Source organism: Rhinopithecus bieti, unplaced genomic scaffold, assembly GCF_001698545.2.
Source record: "Rhinopithecus bieti isolate Rb0 unplaced genomic scaffold, ASM169854v2 scaffold_13704, whole genome shotgun sequence".
Taxonomy (NCBI): domain Eukaryota; kingdom Metazoa; phylum Chordata; class Mammalia; order Primates; family Cercopithecidae; genus Rhinopithecus; species Rhinopithecus bieti.
The window spans coordinates 5,777,659-5,791,771 of NW_016808231.1; the positions used below are offsets into that span (position 1 = coordinate 5,777,659).

A 14,113-nucleotide genomic window follows, 5' to 3' on the forward strand; every position below is an offset into this window, starting at 1 on the left:
AAAAAAAAAAAAAAAAAAAAAAAAAAAAAAAAAAAAAAAAAAAAAAAAAACAAAGACTGTGGTGACTCTAGTCCTGAGGAGGTGGTGCAGGCATGGCTACCCATGGAGCCGGCCTCTGGCATTCAGGTAGCTGGGTGCACAGTCCCTGCCGGGGTCTCCGGACGTCTGGGAGCCCCAAACCTCCCCTCTCAACGAGTTGTGGGCGGACTGTGAATCCCTTAACCTCAAACCGGAGCCTCCAGTCAGCTGGAATGTGTAGTCAGGGACCATTAGCCATGGCTCCAGGCCGGGACCGTTCAGAGTCGTCCTGAGTGGGAGGTGGGGAGGAAAGGAACAACCTTTCTCTGGGGCCCAAGTGTGGATCCAAAGGGGTCTAGGTCTAAGCTTCGCTGCCAATATAAATCCCAATTCCTACTTAATATTGAGCCTGGCCTCTGTATAGCTCCAAACTATTTCAAATGACCAAAAGAGCCCAACTCTTCCCACTCCCCTGTAAATCTGTGTGCACGGTGGAGGCAAGCGGCTCATGACAGGGGTTTCTCCATGTTGGTCAGGCTGGTCTCAAACTGACAACCTCAGGTGATCCGCCCTCCTCCGCCTCCCAAAGTGCTGGGATTACAGGCGATCCCGGCTGCCGGCCTGCGCGGCTTCTGAGTTAATGATCAGTACGGACTCAGGGGGGAAGGGGAGGCCAGGAAGGAGGGGCTGAAGGGAAAGAGTAGAGCAGCAGGGTAGGGCCTGTCCTGAGTGTGCACCTCACGAAATGGACCCCCTCGACTTGGGACCCAGTTCTTCCTCGCCTCCCCTTCCCTTCCTTAGATCGGAACAGGAACTGCAGGCCGGCCTCTGTCAAGCGCGTCCGTGAGAAGAGACCACCAAACAGGCTTTGTGTGAGCAATAAAGCTTTTTAATCACCTGGGTGCAGGCGGACTGAGTTCCAAAAAGGAGTCAGCAAAGGGAGATGGGGAAGGGGTTGCTTTATAGGAGTTGGGTAGGTAAATGGAAAATTACGGTAAAAGGTGGTTATCTATTGTTAGCGGAGGAGGGGGTCGCAAGGTACATGGTAGGGAGGTCATAAGATTTATTTTCCAAAAGAAGAATGTCACAAAGTCGACTGATCAGCTAAGGTAGGGCAGGGACAAGTCACAATGGTAGAATGTTGTAATGTTGGTTAATCACTTAAGGCAGGAACTGGTGTTTCACTTGTTTGTGGTTTTTTTTGGCTTCTTCAGACTTCTTGGCTCCTGCAGGCCATCTGGACATATTTGTGCAGGTCACAGGGGTTATAATGGCTGAGTTTCAGCTCAGAGGCCTGACACCTCGACCTGTGACCCAGGACCCAGCAGCAGCCTCTGGCAGCCTGGCAGTCATCGGAAATCGGCCCAACTTTCTCTTTGTCCACATGGGGAGCAGTCCCAGTCGCCCCTCCTGCTCCCAGCCAGGGAGTATCATCGCAGACCTGGTCATTCTAAAACCCTGGAAAATCCCTGGAAAATCCCAACTTGAAAATGTCAGTCAGGCCGGGCACGCAGGCGTTGGGGCTCACACCTGTAATCCCAGCACTTTGAGAGGCCGAGGGGGGTGGATCGCGAGGTCAGGAGATCGAGACCATCCTGGCTAACACAGTGAAACCCCATCTCTACTGAAAATACAAAACTACAAAAATTAGCCGGGCGTGCTGGCGGGCGCCTGTAGTCCCAGCTACTCGGGAATGGCCTGAACCTGGGAGGCGGAGCTTGCAGTGAGCCGAGATCGTGCTGCTGCACTCCAGCTTGGGAGGCAGCGAGACTCCTTCTAAAAATAATAATAATAATAATAAAATAACAGAATCTCGGGTATTTGTGGGACTTTAACAAAAGATCTAACATCACAGTTATTGGAGACCCAAGAGAAGAAAAATATGGGCTTTACAAACGAAAGCCGGCCGGATACCGTGGCTCACACCTGTAGTCCCGCGCCCGGCTAAAATGTCTTAAAATGGCCGCGTGCAGTGGCTCACACCTCTAATCCCAGCACTTTGGGAGAAGGAGGCAGGTGGATCACGAGGTCAGGACTTCAAGACCAGCCTGGTCAAGATGGTGAAACCCCGTCTCTACTAAAAATACAAAATACAAAAAAAAAAAAAAAAAAAAAAAAAAAAAAAAAAAGGATTACCTGGGCATGGCGGCAGGCGCCTGTAATCCCACCTACTCAGGAAGCTGAGGTAGAAAATTGCTTGAACCCGGGAGGCAGAGGTTGCAGTAGGCCGAGACTGCGCCACTGCGCTCCAGCCTGGGCAACAGAGTGAGACTCCGTCTCAGAAAGAGCAAAAAACAAACAAACAAACAACAACAACAACAACAACAACAAAAATCATCTTAAGAGCAGTTTTAGGTTCTCAGCAAAATTGGGTGGGAAGTGCAGAATTGCAAATTCTCCTCTGTCCCCACAGGCGCACAGCCTCTCCCATTCCCATGTACGTTTCTGTTTTTTGTTTGTGTGTGTGTTTGTTTGTTTGTTTTTGAGACAGAGTCTTGCCCTGTCGCCCAGGGGCACGATCTCGGCTCACTGCAATCTCCACCTCCCGGGTTCAAGCGATTCTCCTGCTTCAGCCTCCCAAGCAGCTGGGATTACAGGCGCCAGCCACCGCGCCCGGCTAATTTTTTTTTTTTTTTTTTTTGAGACGGAGTCTCACTCGGTCGCCCAGGCTGGAGTGCAGTGGCCGGATCTCAGCTCACTGCATCCTCCACCTCCCGGGTTCACGCCATTCTCCTGCCTCAGCCTCCCGAGTAGCTGGGACTACAGGCGCCCGCCATCTCGCCCGGCTAGTTTTTTTTTTGTTTTTTTTTTTGTATTTTTTAGTAGAGACGGGGTTTCACCGGGTTAGCCAGGATGGTCTCGATCTCCTGACCTCGTGATGCGCCCGTCTCGGCCTCCCAAAGTGCTGGGATTACAGGCTTGAGCCACCGCGCCTGGCCTTTTTGTATTTTTAGTAGCGATGGGGTTTCACCATACTGGCCAGGCTGGTCTCGAACTCCTGACCTCAAGTGATCCAGCCGCCTCAGCCTCCCAAAGTGCTAGGATTACAGGCGTGAGCCACTGCGCCTCGGCGTTTGTTTGTTTTTTGAGACAGGCTCAAGCGATCCTCCTGCCTCAGACACAGGAGTAGCTGGGATCACAGGCGCGCACCACCATGCCCTGCTAACTTTTAAAATTGTTTAGTAGAGGTGGGGTTTGACTCTGTTGTCCAAGCTGGTCTTGAACTCCATGGGCTCAAGCTATTCTTCCACTTCAGCCTCCCAAAGGCCTGGGATTACAGGCGTGAGCCACCGCGCCTGGCCGCCGCGATTTCCAACCAGATTTCCCCCGTGCGCGCCACAGGGGCTGAGGGAGGTGGGCATGGGCTCCTGGAGGTCCTAACCATCATGGTGCCAGTAGGGGAACCCCAGGGGTGGCCACCTCTGCGCCGGCTCTCCCGAGGACCTGAAGTGCCTGATCATTTTGATTATTTGACAACCACGCCCCTGCCACTGTGCAGCCCGGCCTTGCACGCCGCTAGCCAGCCAAAGCTGGATCCCGGCCCCGCTTCATTTCTCTCTGAGCAAGGCGACTTTAGAATCAGTCATATCGGGGATTTGAACCCAGCTACCAGACAAAGCCACCCACAGTTTTCCTTAGTTTAGTCAACGAAGTGACCCACTGCTATTAGTCTTGCCTCTGCGGGAGAGCACGTCCGCAGTCGTAAAAAGCTCAACTTCTGCCGGACACTCTCCCTTGCGGGAGTAGGTTTTGTCTGGGAGTTCCAGGTCACAAGCCTCACTCATCCCGGGATGGAACCACCACTCTGGTCACTCGGGGGAGTCCCTCAGGACAGATCCGCCCTGACTGCCCCAGAAAAAATTCTCTGGTTAAACAGCCTGTGTCCCACGACGCATGTGCCCCAAGGACAATGCCACAGACACAAACACTGATTTTTTTTTTTTTTTTTTTTTTTTTTTTTTTTTTTTTTGAGACTTAGTCTCACTCAGTCGCCCAGGCTGGAGTACAGTGGTGGGATTTCTGGTCACGCAAGCTCCGCCTACTGGGTTCACGCCTTTCTCCTGCCTCAGCCTCGCCAGTAGCTGGGACTACAGGCGCCTACCACCACACCTGGCTAAGTTTTTGTATTTTTAGTAGAGACGGGGTTTCACCGTTTTAGCCAGGATGGTCTCGATCTCCTGACCTGTGATCCGCCCGCCTCGGCCTCCCAAGGTGCTGGGTTCTTAAAGTGTGGGCTCTTTCAGGATTTGAACCCAGGACCTCTTGGGTCTCCGGGACTTGTCCCTGTGGTCCCTAAGCGAGAACCATACCCCCGGACCAACTACCCACGCGGAAGAGGGGTCGGGGCCTTTGTCGCCCTTCATGAGCCCAACTCGGCTCCGCCTTCGCTGTTCTGGATCCGTCCTAGTTTCGTCGGTCACAAACTGTCCCCCTTTCCCGATGCTTGTCCCGGACGGGATTCTAGTTCCCATGGGAAGGAGGGGCACGGCGAGCTTCAACATAGCCACATCCTGCGACTCCAAATAGGAAACGCAGCTCGCGTTTTGGGGCTTCTCGCTCTCCCCGCCACCTCTGGAGAACTGAGACCATCAGCTAGGGGAAGCCCCCCAGGTCCTCCTCCATCCTCAGACAAAGGGCTAGGAGCCGGACTTGGACTCCCCAGAGGCGTCGCAGGCTCCCGAAACCGCACCTCTTCCCCGGCATGTGCCGGAGGGAAGCGCCGCTGCGACCTCAGGACCTGGAAGGAAAAGGAGCCAGCTGAGCATGGTGGTTCTGGCCTGCAATTGCAGCACTTTGTGATGGGAAGCTGAGGCAGGAAGATTGCTTGAGTGCAAGCTGGAGACCAGCCTCCAGAACACAGCGAGACCTCGGTTACGTATACACACACACACACACACACACACACACACACACACACACACAACCTATATACACGTATATATATACACACATATATATGTGTGTGTGTATATATATACACACTTATACATACACACATACACACACACAATTAACCTGGCGTGGTGGTGAGCACCTGTAGTCCCAGCTACTCCAGAGGTGGAGATGGGAGGATCCCTTGAGTTCGGGGGGTTGAGATTGCAGTGAGCTGAGATGGCACCACTGCACTCCAGCACTCCAGCCTGGGCAACAGAAGCAGACACTGTCAAAAAAAAAAAGAAGAAGAAGAAAGAAAATAAAAGAGAAGAGAAGAAAAGAGAAAGAAAGAAAGAGAAAGAGAGAGAGAGAGAGAAAGAAAGAAAGAAAGAAAGAAAGAAAGAAAGAAAGAAAGAAAGAAAGAAAGAAAAGAAAGAAAGAAAGAAAGAAAGAAAGAAAGAAAGAAAGAAAGAAAGAAAGAGAAAGAAAGAAAGAAAGAAAGAAAGAAAGAAAGAAAGAAAGAAAGAAAGAGAAAGAAAGGAGAAAGAAAGAGAGAGAGAGAGAAAGGAAGAAAGAAAGAAAGAAAGAAAAGAAAGGAAGTTCGAAACACTGGGCTCGTTCGAATTTTACATTTAGAACCGTCCCACTCAAAGGAAAACTACACGCCCAGAACAAGTTCCATGGTCACCCGGGACCTAGGGCCACCTCTGCAGAGGCAGACGCGGCGGGGGAGGCGTTTGCCCTCTTTTAGGGTCCCGTATCTGGGGTCTACTGCCCCAGTGCCAGGCCTCAGGTGCACTCAGAACTCCGAGGTGGAAGGCTCCTGTCAGGAGGCGCAGGCAAGTCCTGCCTGCAGCTGGGCAAGGCGAAGGGCTGCAAACCGGACGGAAGCGGGAAGTCGGATCGGCCCCGGCGCCTGTGGCTGCCACGGAGAGACCAAGTTCCCTGCGGCCGGGACTCCGTGAGAAAATGACGGTGTTCGAAAAAAAAAAAAAAAGAGGGCTCGTCCGGGATTTGAACCCGGGACCTCTCGCACCCAAAGCGAGAATCATACCCCTAGACCAACGAGCCAACACAACAACGATTTTCTGACGTCTGTTCTTGGTCTACACCCGCGGTTCCACTCTCCTCCTCCAAGCACCTCCCAGTCCCCGCCTTCGCTCCATCTCCACCCCGCCCCTCCAGGGTCCCGGCTACACCCCAACCTCAGGGCCGTCGGGGACGGTTGCGCAGGGGGAGGTTTCGGTTTCGATCCCAGGAAGCTGGTAGAAGGTGCAGTGCCGCGGGGACCAGCCCCAGGAGGAGCTCCTGCACGACCCCCGCCCTCAGGCGCACAGAGGCGGACCCCGCACCCTGGGCACCGCGGCGCCGCCTCCCTCGAGGGCCACCCGGCTCCCAGCGGCTCCAGGCGGCCCCAGCACCGAGAGGAGGGCCGGTGACCAGGGGCTGCAGCCCGCGGAGAGGTCTGTGTGGCCCGCGTGAGGCAGGGGTCTCGCGTGCTGAGCCCCAGCCCAGAAATTTCAACCACTGTGAAACCCGAGCGCAGAACCCTGAGGAGGAGACCACGCCGCCTCCCAGCAGGGCAGCCCGGGCATTCTAGGAAGGGATCCCGTCTCCGGCACAGATCCCTGGCTCCTGTTCTCAGCCGAGCCCCTTCTTGGCCTGAGCTCTGCCCAAGCGACCCTCGCAGCCCTGGGACCTCCGATACAGGGACCAGAGCTGGGATCAGAGTTCATTTCTTCCCAAACGGGCGGCTCTACGAACGCTCCAGACTTTTCTTGCCTTTTCCACTGGCGAGGGACCCAGGGTTTTACTGCGAGCCTGACGGGGAGAAAGGGTCTCCCGGGCTTGTCCCTGTAATGAGGCCACTCTGCCCGCCCTAAACAGGGGCGAGGGTTTGAAAATGAGGGGACCTCCGTGATCTGACCCCGGAACCACTCACAACCCTAAGAGAGAGTCACGCCGAGTTTCCCCCCGGCCATCTCCAGTGTCCGTCCCTTCAGCCCTTGTCCCCCACGTTCCTGCTCCCGGGAGCTGCAGGGGCCTCACACACCCACGAGGGACGGCAGACAGGGGACACACACCGCGAGGGACGGCAGACGGGACACACGCCCACGAGGGTCGGCAGAGGGGACACAAGCCCACGACGGTCGGCAGACAGGATACACCCCCACGAGGGTCGCCCGACAAGACACACACCCGCGACGGACGGCAGACCATACGGGCCTGGCGGCGTCCTCGGTCCGCGCGGAGCTTAGGACTCTAGTGCTCGCTCAGGATGTAGCGTATCTCGGATCCAGGACTCATCCCCACCAATTTTATATAGAATAGGGACGTTCTGTAGAGCTCCACTGGTAGTGTGGGAAGTCAGTTTTCGTGTAACTGCCCGGCTAGCTCAGTTGGTAGAGCATGAGACTCTTAATCTCAGGGTCGTGGGTTCGAGCCCCACGTTGGGCGTGAGGTTTTGTCAGACCGATTAGTCTTGCAACTTGGAAATCAAGTAAGTTGAAAGATTGGAAGTAACTCCATATACTTGGGAAGTTCTGGCTAGAGCTCCAAAGGACGTGTGGGAAGCGGCTTTTCTTGTTACCCCCCTGAGCATGAGACTCAATCTCGGGTAGTGGGTTCGAGCCCCACGGTGGGTGGGAGGTTTTGTCGAATCGATTAGTCCTGAAACTTGGAAGAAAGTCAAGTAAGTAAGAAAAGGTTGGAAGTGACTCTGTATACTTCCCAAATCGGAATTTGTTGGGCAGGCAAACACAAAACGCTCCACCAACCACCTGGCCTCAGGATATATAGGGATCCCCTTAGTTCTGGTTCACAAAAAATGGGCCGAGCGTCGTGGTCCATGCCTGTAATCCCCTCACTTTGACTCCAGGAGTTTGAGACCAGCCTAGGCAACATGGTGAGACCCCAGCCCTTAAAAAAATACAAATTTTCTCCAGGTTTGGTAGCGCGCCTATAGTCCCAGCTACTCCAGAGACTGAGGCAGGAGAATCGCTTGAACCCGGGAGTTAGAGGTTACAGTAAACTGAGATCGCGCCTGTGCACTCCAGCCTGGACAACACAGTAAGACTCCGTCTCAAAATAACAATAATAAAAAGAAATTGGCCAGGCGCAGTGGCTCATGCCTGTAATCCCAGCACTTTGGGAGGCCGAGGCGGACGGATCACGAGGTCAGGAGTTCGAGAGCAGCCTGGCTAACACGGTGAAACCCCGTCTTTACTAAAAAATAGAAAAAATTAACCGGGCATGGTGGTGGGCACCTATAGTTCCAGCTACTAGGGAGGCTGAGGCGGGAGAATGGTGTGAACCCGGAAGGCGGAGGTTGCAGTGAACTGAGATTGTGTCACTGCACTCCAGCCTGGGCGACAGAGCAAGACTCCATCTCAAAAAAGAAAAAAAGAAAAGAAAAAGAAAAAAGAAATTAAAATTACATATATATGACATTTACATACACGTTCCATACGCAGTATGCAGAGCATTTGGGACCCTCTCTGCATAATATTTGCCTTAAGAGGAATTCCCCTTCTATTTCACCCCAGTGTAACACTGGCAAAAATTCTCGTAATTGCACGCTACAGCACACCAGGGACTCTCACTTTCCATCAGGGACGTGGTCCTCATTGCCAGCCAGCCAGCCAGTTATCAGGGGAGTCAAATTTAGAATCTCACCCTTATAATCTGGTTCTAGGCTAGGTACTATGGCTCAGGCCTGTCATCCCAGCATTTAGGGAGGTCAAGGCAGGAACACCACTTGAGTCCAGGAATTTGTGGGTACAGTGACCCATGATCGTGCCACCGCAGCCTGGGCAACACAGTGAGACCCTGTCTCCAAAAACCAAAACAATTATTTATACCTATCTAATAACTGTCATATTAAATATTCTGTGAAAATAGCTAATGGGAGGTGTGGTGGCTCATGCCTATAAGAACAGCACTTTGGGAGGCCGAGGTGGGAGGATTGCTTGAGCCCAGGAGTTTGAGATCAGCCTGGGCAACATAGCAAGACCCTGTCTCTACAAAAAATGAGCAGCATGTGCCTGCAGTCCCAGCTACTCAGGAGGCTGATTGGGGAGGATCACTCGAACCTGGGAGGTCGAGGCTGCAGTGAGCTGTGATCACACCACTGCATTCCAGCCTGGGTGACTGAGTGAGACCCCGTCTCAAAACAAAAACAAAAACAACAATCAAACAAACAAGAAAACATAGCTGATGGTTTTCTGACTGCTATCTGGACACTGGTTTGGTAACAAATTTTGGCTTGAATGCAGTGTTGAGGTCCTTACCAATGGACATGAGATGCTATAATTCACAGTATACAAGGGCATCATGATCAGGCAACATGTGACCTGGTTGATCATGAGGAGTTACAGACTGAAGCAAGTGCCCTGGGGGACCAGTGGCTGCTGTGCTTGACTGTTGCAGCACAGGCGACCACATGGACTTTCATTAGTTCATGGCATGGAAAGAAGTCTTCTGAAGGAACTGGTTAGCTTACAGAAAGAAAATGACAAGATCAGGTGTCTAAACTTCTAGACTAAGTCATGTTCAGAGACCCAGGGACAATTTATGGCAGCCATACAATAACCTTAAAGCCACAAGGCTGATATTGCTAAAAATCAAACATGTCATTTAACTAGGCATGTTGCAGAATGGCAATGTAAATTGAATTCACAGCCTTAGGAAATCTTTAGTGTGAAAGATACAGTATTGATTAGGAAGAAGAGGTGACATCAGATTGGACTCAAAATTGAGAATCTTGAACGACAAAGGCTGACCTTGGAGAAAACAGCATACATGACAAAACAAAACAGATACAAAACAAGTTTTGCTACTTCAAGCCATCATAAGGAGGATGGGATATGATTTTGTATCTGGTGAATTTATCCATCTGGGTGCACATTCCAAAGAGCCTATAGTTAATATATTATCTCACGCAGCTGACCGTGGCCCTACCAGGTTTCTTGGTTGGTTGGCTGAAAATTGACCTCAGTGGTGGCCTATGTTTAATGAGACTGGGCTGGTAGAATGTCTCGGGCAAACTGTAGAGAAAGAAACCTAAAGACACCAAGCAGTGTTGGAGTGCATCTATCTTGCATGATGTACACACCACTGAGAAGACCAGAGAACACTCCCTTTCTTTCTTTTTTCTTTTTCTTTCTTCGTTCTTTTTTTTTTTTTTTTTTTTTTTTTGAGCCGGAGTCTCACTCTGTCGCCCAGACTAGAATGCAGTGGCATGATCTCGGCTCACTACAACCTCTGCCTCCCAGGTTCAAGCGATTCTTCTGCCTCAGCCTCCCAAGTAGCTGGGACTACAGGCAAGCGCCACCACACCCCGCTAATTTTTGTATTTTTAGTAGAGACGGGGTTTCACCATATTGGCCAGGCTGTTCTCGAATTCCTGACCTTGTGATCCGCCCGCCTCGGCCTCACAAAGTGCTGGGATTACAGGCGTGAGCTACCGCACCAGGCCAGGACAGTCCCTTTCACAAGGCCTCCCGAAAAAATCCATCACGGAAGCATCAGCTTCCTTAAGTAGCTCTGTGGTGGCCATTCTCTGCAGGTGGCCTATGATGGTGGAAGGTAATGCCATTGAGGTGAGGAAGGTAACGCCATTGAGGTGATGTCCCTGATTTCAGTGGGGATGATGGGGTCCAGGATGTTTGGGGAAGTGGGAGAAGCCAGGCCAGAGCTGGAAAAAACAGAAGAGTCCCAATTATGGGTTTTATTTATTTATTTGAGACGGAGTCTCACTCTGTCACCCAGGCTGGAGTGCAATGGCGCGATCTCCGCTCACTGCAACCTCCACCTCCCGGGTTCAAGTGATTCTCCTGCCTCAGTCTCCTGAGGAGCTGGGATTACAGGCGCGTGCCACCACGCCCGGCTAATTTTTCTATTTTTAGTAGAGACGGGGTTTCACCATGTTGGTCAGGCTGGTTAGTGATGGTGATCCGCCGGCCTCAGCCTCCCAAAGTGCTGGGATTTACAGGCGTGAACCACCGCGCCCGGCCCAATTACGGGTTGTAAAGGCAAAAGCCAACCATGTTTTTATACATATTTATGACAAAACTCTAGCAGTGGTCCCCATCGAGGCAGCTTCTGATTTTACTTTACACCATGTCCTGTAGTTCGGGAAATTTTTACCTTGAAGATGGCGTCATATATTGCATGGATTTAAAAAAAGAATACCATGGACTATTTCAAATATGTGTTAAAAGAGAGGAAATAGTGCAGTGTCCCCTCATGTACCCCATTATCTACTCATGGATAAGTAGTTTCATCTATACCTCCAACCAGTTTATGATTTGTTTTGAAACGGAGATTACAGGCTGGGATTACGAGCGTGAGCCACCGCGCCTGGCCTCAGTTTTATGATTTTTAAAACAAACCAGTTGTCCTGTAATTTAATCTGTGAATCATTGTGTGTTTATAAAAAAAAATAAGGATTTAAAAAATATATGTAACCATTATAGAATTAACAAACCTGGAAAAAGAAACAATCACTCCTTTCTGCCAAGTTAAATGGATGGAACTTAAAATCCTGTAAAACATCCAACTCCTTTTTCTGTAACCTGAAATTGCTCGTCTTATTTGAGAACAGGTACGGGTTTCTGATTTACAGCCTGTCTGGGAACTCTCCCTGAACTCTGCAACTCCACCGAAGTATAACGAAATTCCAGTTCTTTTCCCCGTTGAAGAACCTAAAATTCATCCCCTTCTTACCCCGGGTGGGACTCGAACCCACAATCCCTGGCTTAGGAGGCCAATGCCTTATCCATTAGGCCACCGGGGCAGACGACGACAAGTTGGCGCTTGTCTTAGACCAGTCTCTCAGTCACTCCGCGATGGTTCCCGCACAGCCTGCCTGTCCTATCCTGACCTTTCTCCCGCCCCTCCACGGAAATCCAAGCTTTGATTCAGATCTCGTCCCCCTCTGAGCATCCTCGATGCCCCAAAGAGACCACGCACGTGCAGAGGGAGGGACCTGAAAGACACCGAACGTCAGGTTTTTGGCTCGGCTCTTTGGTCTAGGGGTATGATCTTCGCTTAGAGTGGGAGAGTTGCCTGGATCAACTCCCTCACGAGCCCTACCTAGTCTCCATTCAGCGGAGAACCCAAGTCTAGGGGTAATTAGTAGTGAAAGATGCATTTGAGATGGATGGAGTGTATGGGAAGGGGCACGCCATGCCTGCTCAGCAACGCGCTCCTCATCCTGAGCCTGCCGCTTGCGGAAGTGTCGGTTTCTGTCCTCTTCCCTTGCATTGTCCGTTAGACCAACGGTGCCGCCCCGCCCAGTGGTCGGAAGCCTCTTAATAATGACCCTCCAAAGTCCGCCCTCTACATCCCCAGCTGGCTCGGTGTTAATCTCAGGATCGCAACGTTGGGTGTTTACTTTCCTGCCCCAACACGTGTGTTATTTTCCTTTTCAAAAAATCTGTATTTTAATGATGTTCTTTTCCCTTAATACCTAGTAAAAGCTTCAGTCCAGGAGTTCGAGACCAGCCTGGGCAACATAGTGAACGCCCCGTCTCTATCAAAAACAAATACCTTCGTAAACCACTGAAACATCAAAAAATAGTTAAAGGAGAAAGCGACACCCTGCACGACCCCAGGTCACTAGCGTCTGCCGATCTGAGGACATGCCTGCAGCTGCGACTCTCCGCAGCCTTCACCCGGTGGAAGGATACCCCAACGCGGCGCTGCTCGGCACTCGGACTAAACTTGGGTTCCGCTGGTAAACATTTTTTTTTCCTGGGTGAAATATTAACTAAATCCTGGCAATACTCTTTGAAATTGAAATGTTTATTTATTTTCTCTTTTGAGACGGTGTCTCGCCCTGTCACCCAGGCTGGAGTGCAGTGGCGAGATCTTGGCTCTCTGCAACCTCCGGCCTCCCGGGCGATTCTCCTGACTCAGCCTCCTGAGTAACTGGGACTGCAGGCGCGCGCCACCACGTCCCACTAATTTTTGTATTTTTAGTGGAGACGGAGTTTTATCTTTGAGTCAGGCTGGTCTCGAACTCCTGACCTCATGATCTGCGCGTCGGTCTCCCAAAGAGCTGGGATTAGAGGCGTTGAGCCACCGCGCCCGGTTCATCACCGGTATTTATGATTGTTTTCTTTTTCACTTTGCTACCCCATGATCAGTTGATAGAGGATGCAAAGTTTTTCATTACAATAATCAATTAAACTACGCATGTCGCCGGGCGCTGTGGCTCACGCCTGTAATCCCAGCACTTTGGGAGACCGAGGCGGGCGGATCACCGGAGGAGTTCGAGACCAGCCTGGCCAATATGGAGAAACCGCCCCCCTAATAAAAATACAAAAATCAGCCGGGCGTGATGGTGCATGCCTGTGATCCCAGCTATTCGGAAGGCTGAGGCAGGAGAATCGCTTGAACCTGGGAGGCGAAGGTTTCAGTGAGCGGAGATCACGCCATTGCACTCCAGCCTGGGCAACGAGAGCGAAACTCCATCTCCAAAACAAAACAAAACAAAACAAAAAACTACACATGTCCTTTGACCCCATGGGGCAACACCTCACCGCAAGCATTCCCAGCCCCGCTTCTGTCACGGTTTCCATCACTTGAGCTTTAATTTGTGAAGTCAATCCCCTACCAGCTCCCAAGACTCGCGTTCTCTGGCTTCAAGCTCCGCAGTCCCCAGGGCCCTGCCAGAGCTCTCTGGGTCACCCTCTCTGCTATTCTGGCCCTAGGTCCTTAGTTGCGCGACTGTAGGAGCAGGTCGAGGTCCAAGTGCTCCTTGGGCGGAAGGGGCGACCGACCGGTTCACTCAGTTCGAGTGTACTTGTCGCCCACGGTGCAGTCCCAGGAGAAGAAAAGGTTAACCTAGCAACGACCACGAAGGGACTCGAACCCTCAATCTTCTGATCCGGAATCAGACGCCTTATCCATTAGGCCACGCGGCCCTGCGGCTACAACCGCCCCAGCTTTTCTCATAAAGCGTTCCAGAGCCTATGCTGTGGCTTTAACGCGCATGCTTAGAGCAAGGGGAGGCCCGTCCTTCCGGGCCTCGCGGTGGGCGAGACTCCGAGCTCGGCCACCGCGCCCAGCCGCTGAGGCTGCTGGACGGAAACTGCCGCCGTGGGCCCAGAGCTGTGAGTTCGAGCCCTGGCGAGCCCGCCCGACCCCACCCTCCCCGCAGCAGGCCCCTCCGAGACGCCGTTTGGGAGCTCTTTCCTCCATGTGCCTCCCGCCG

General features: G+C 52.0%; 4 non-coding genes across 4 annotated transcripts; 1 reads left to right on the forward strand and 3 right to left on the reverse strand.

The window, feature by feature from the left end:
- Positions 1-5,892: 5,892 nt before the first annotated feature.
- TRNAP-UGG (transfer RNA proline (anticodon UGG)) lies at positions 5,893-5,964 on the reverse strand. Its single transcript has one exon. It is a non-coding gene; the product is annotated as a tRNA-Pro (tRNA).
- A 1,313-nt stretch (positions 5,965-7,277) lies between these two features.
- On the forward strand, positions 7,278-7,350 carry TRNAK-CUU (transfer RNA lysine (anticodon CUU)). Its single transcript has one exon. It is a non-coding gene; the product is annotated as a tRNA-Lys (tRNA).
- Positions 7,351-11,616: 4,266 nt separating this feature from the next.
- Positions 11,617-11,689, reverse strand: TRNAR-CCU (transfer RNA arginine (anticodon CCU)). The gene has a single exon. It is a non-coding gene; the product is annotated as a tRNA-Arg (tRNA).
- Positions 11,690-13,750: 2,061 nt separating this feature from the next.
- On the reverse strand, positions 13,751-13,823 carry TRNAR-CCG (transfer RNA arginine (anticodon CCG)). Its single transcript has one exon. It is a non-coding gene; the product is annotated as a tRNA-Arg (tRNA).
- Positions 13,824-14,113: the final 290 nt, after the last annotated feature.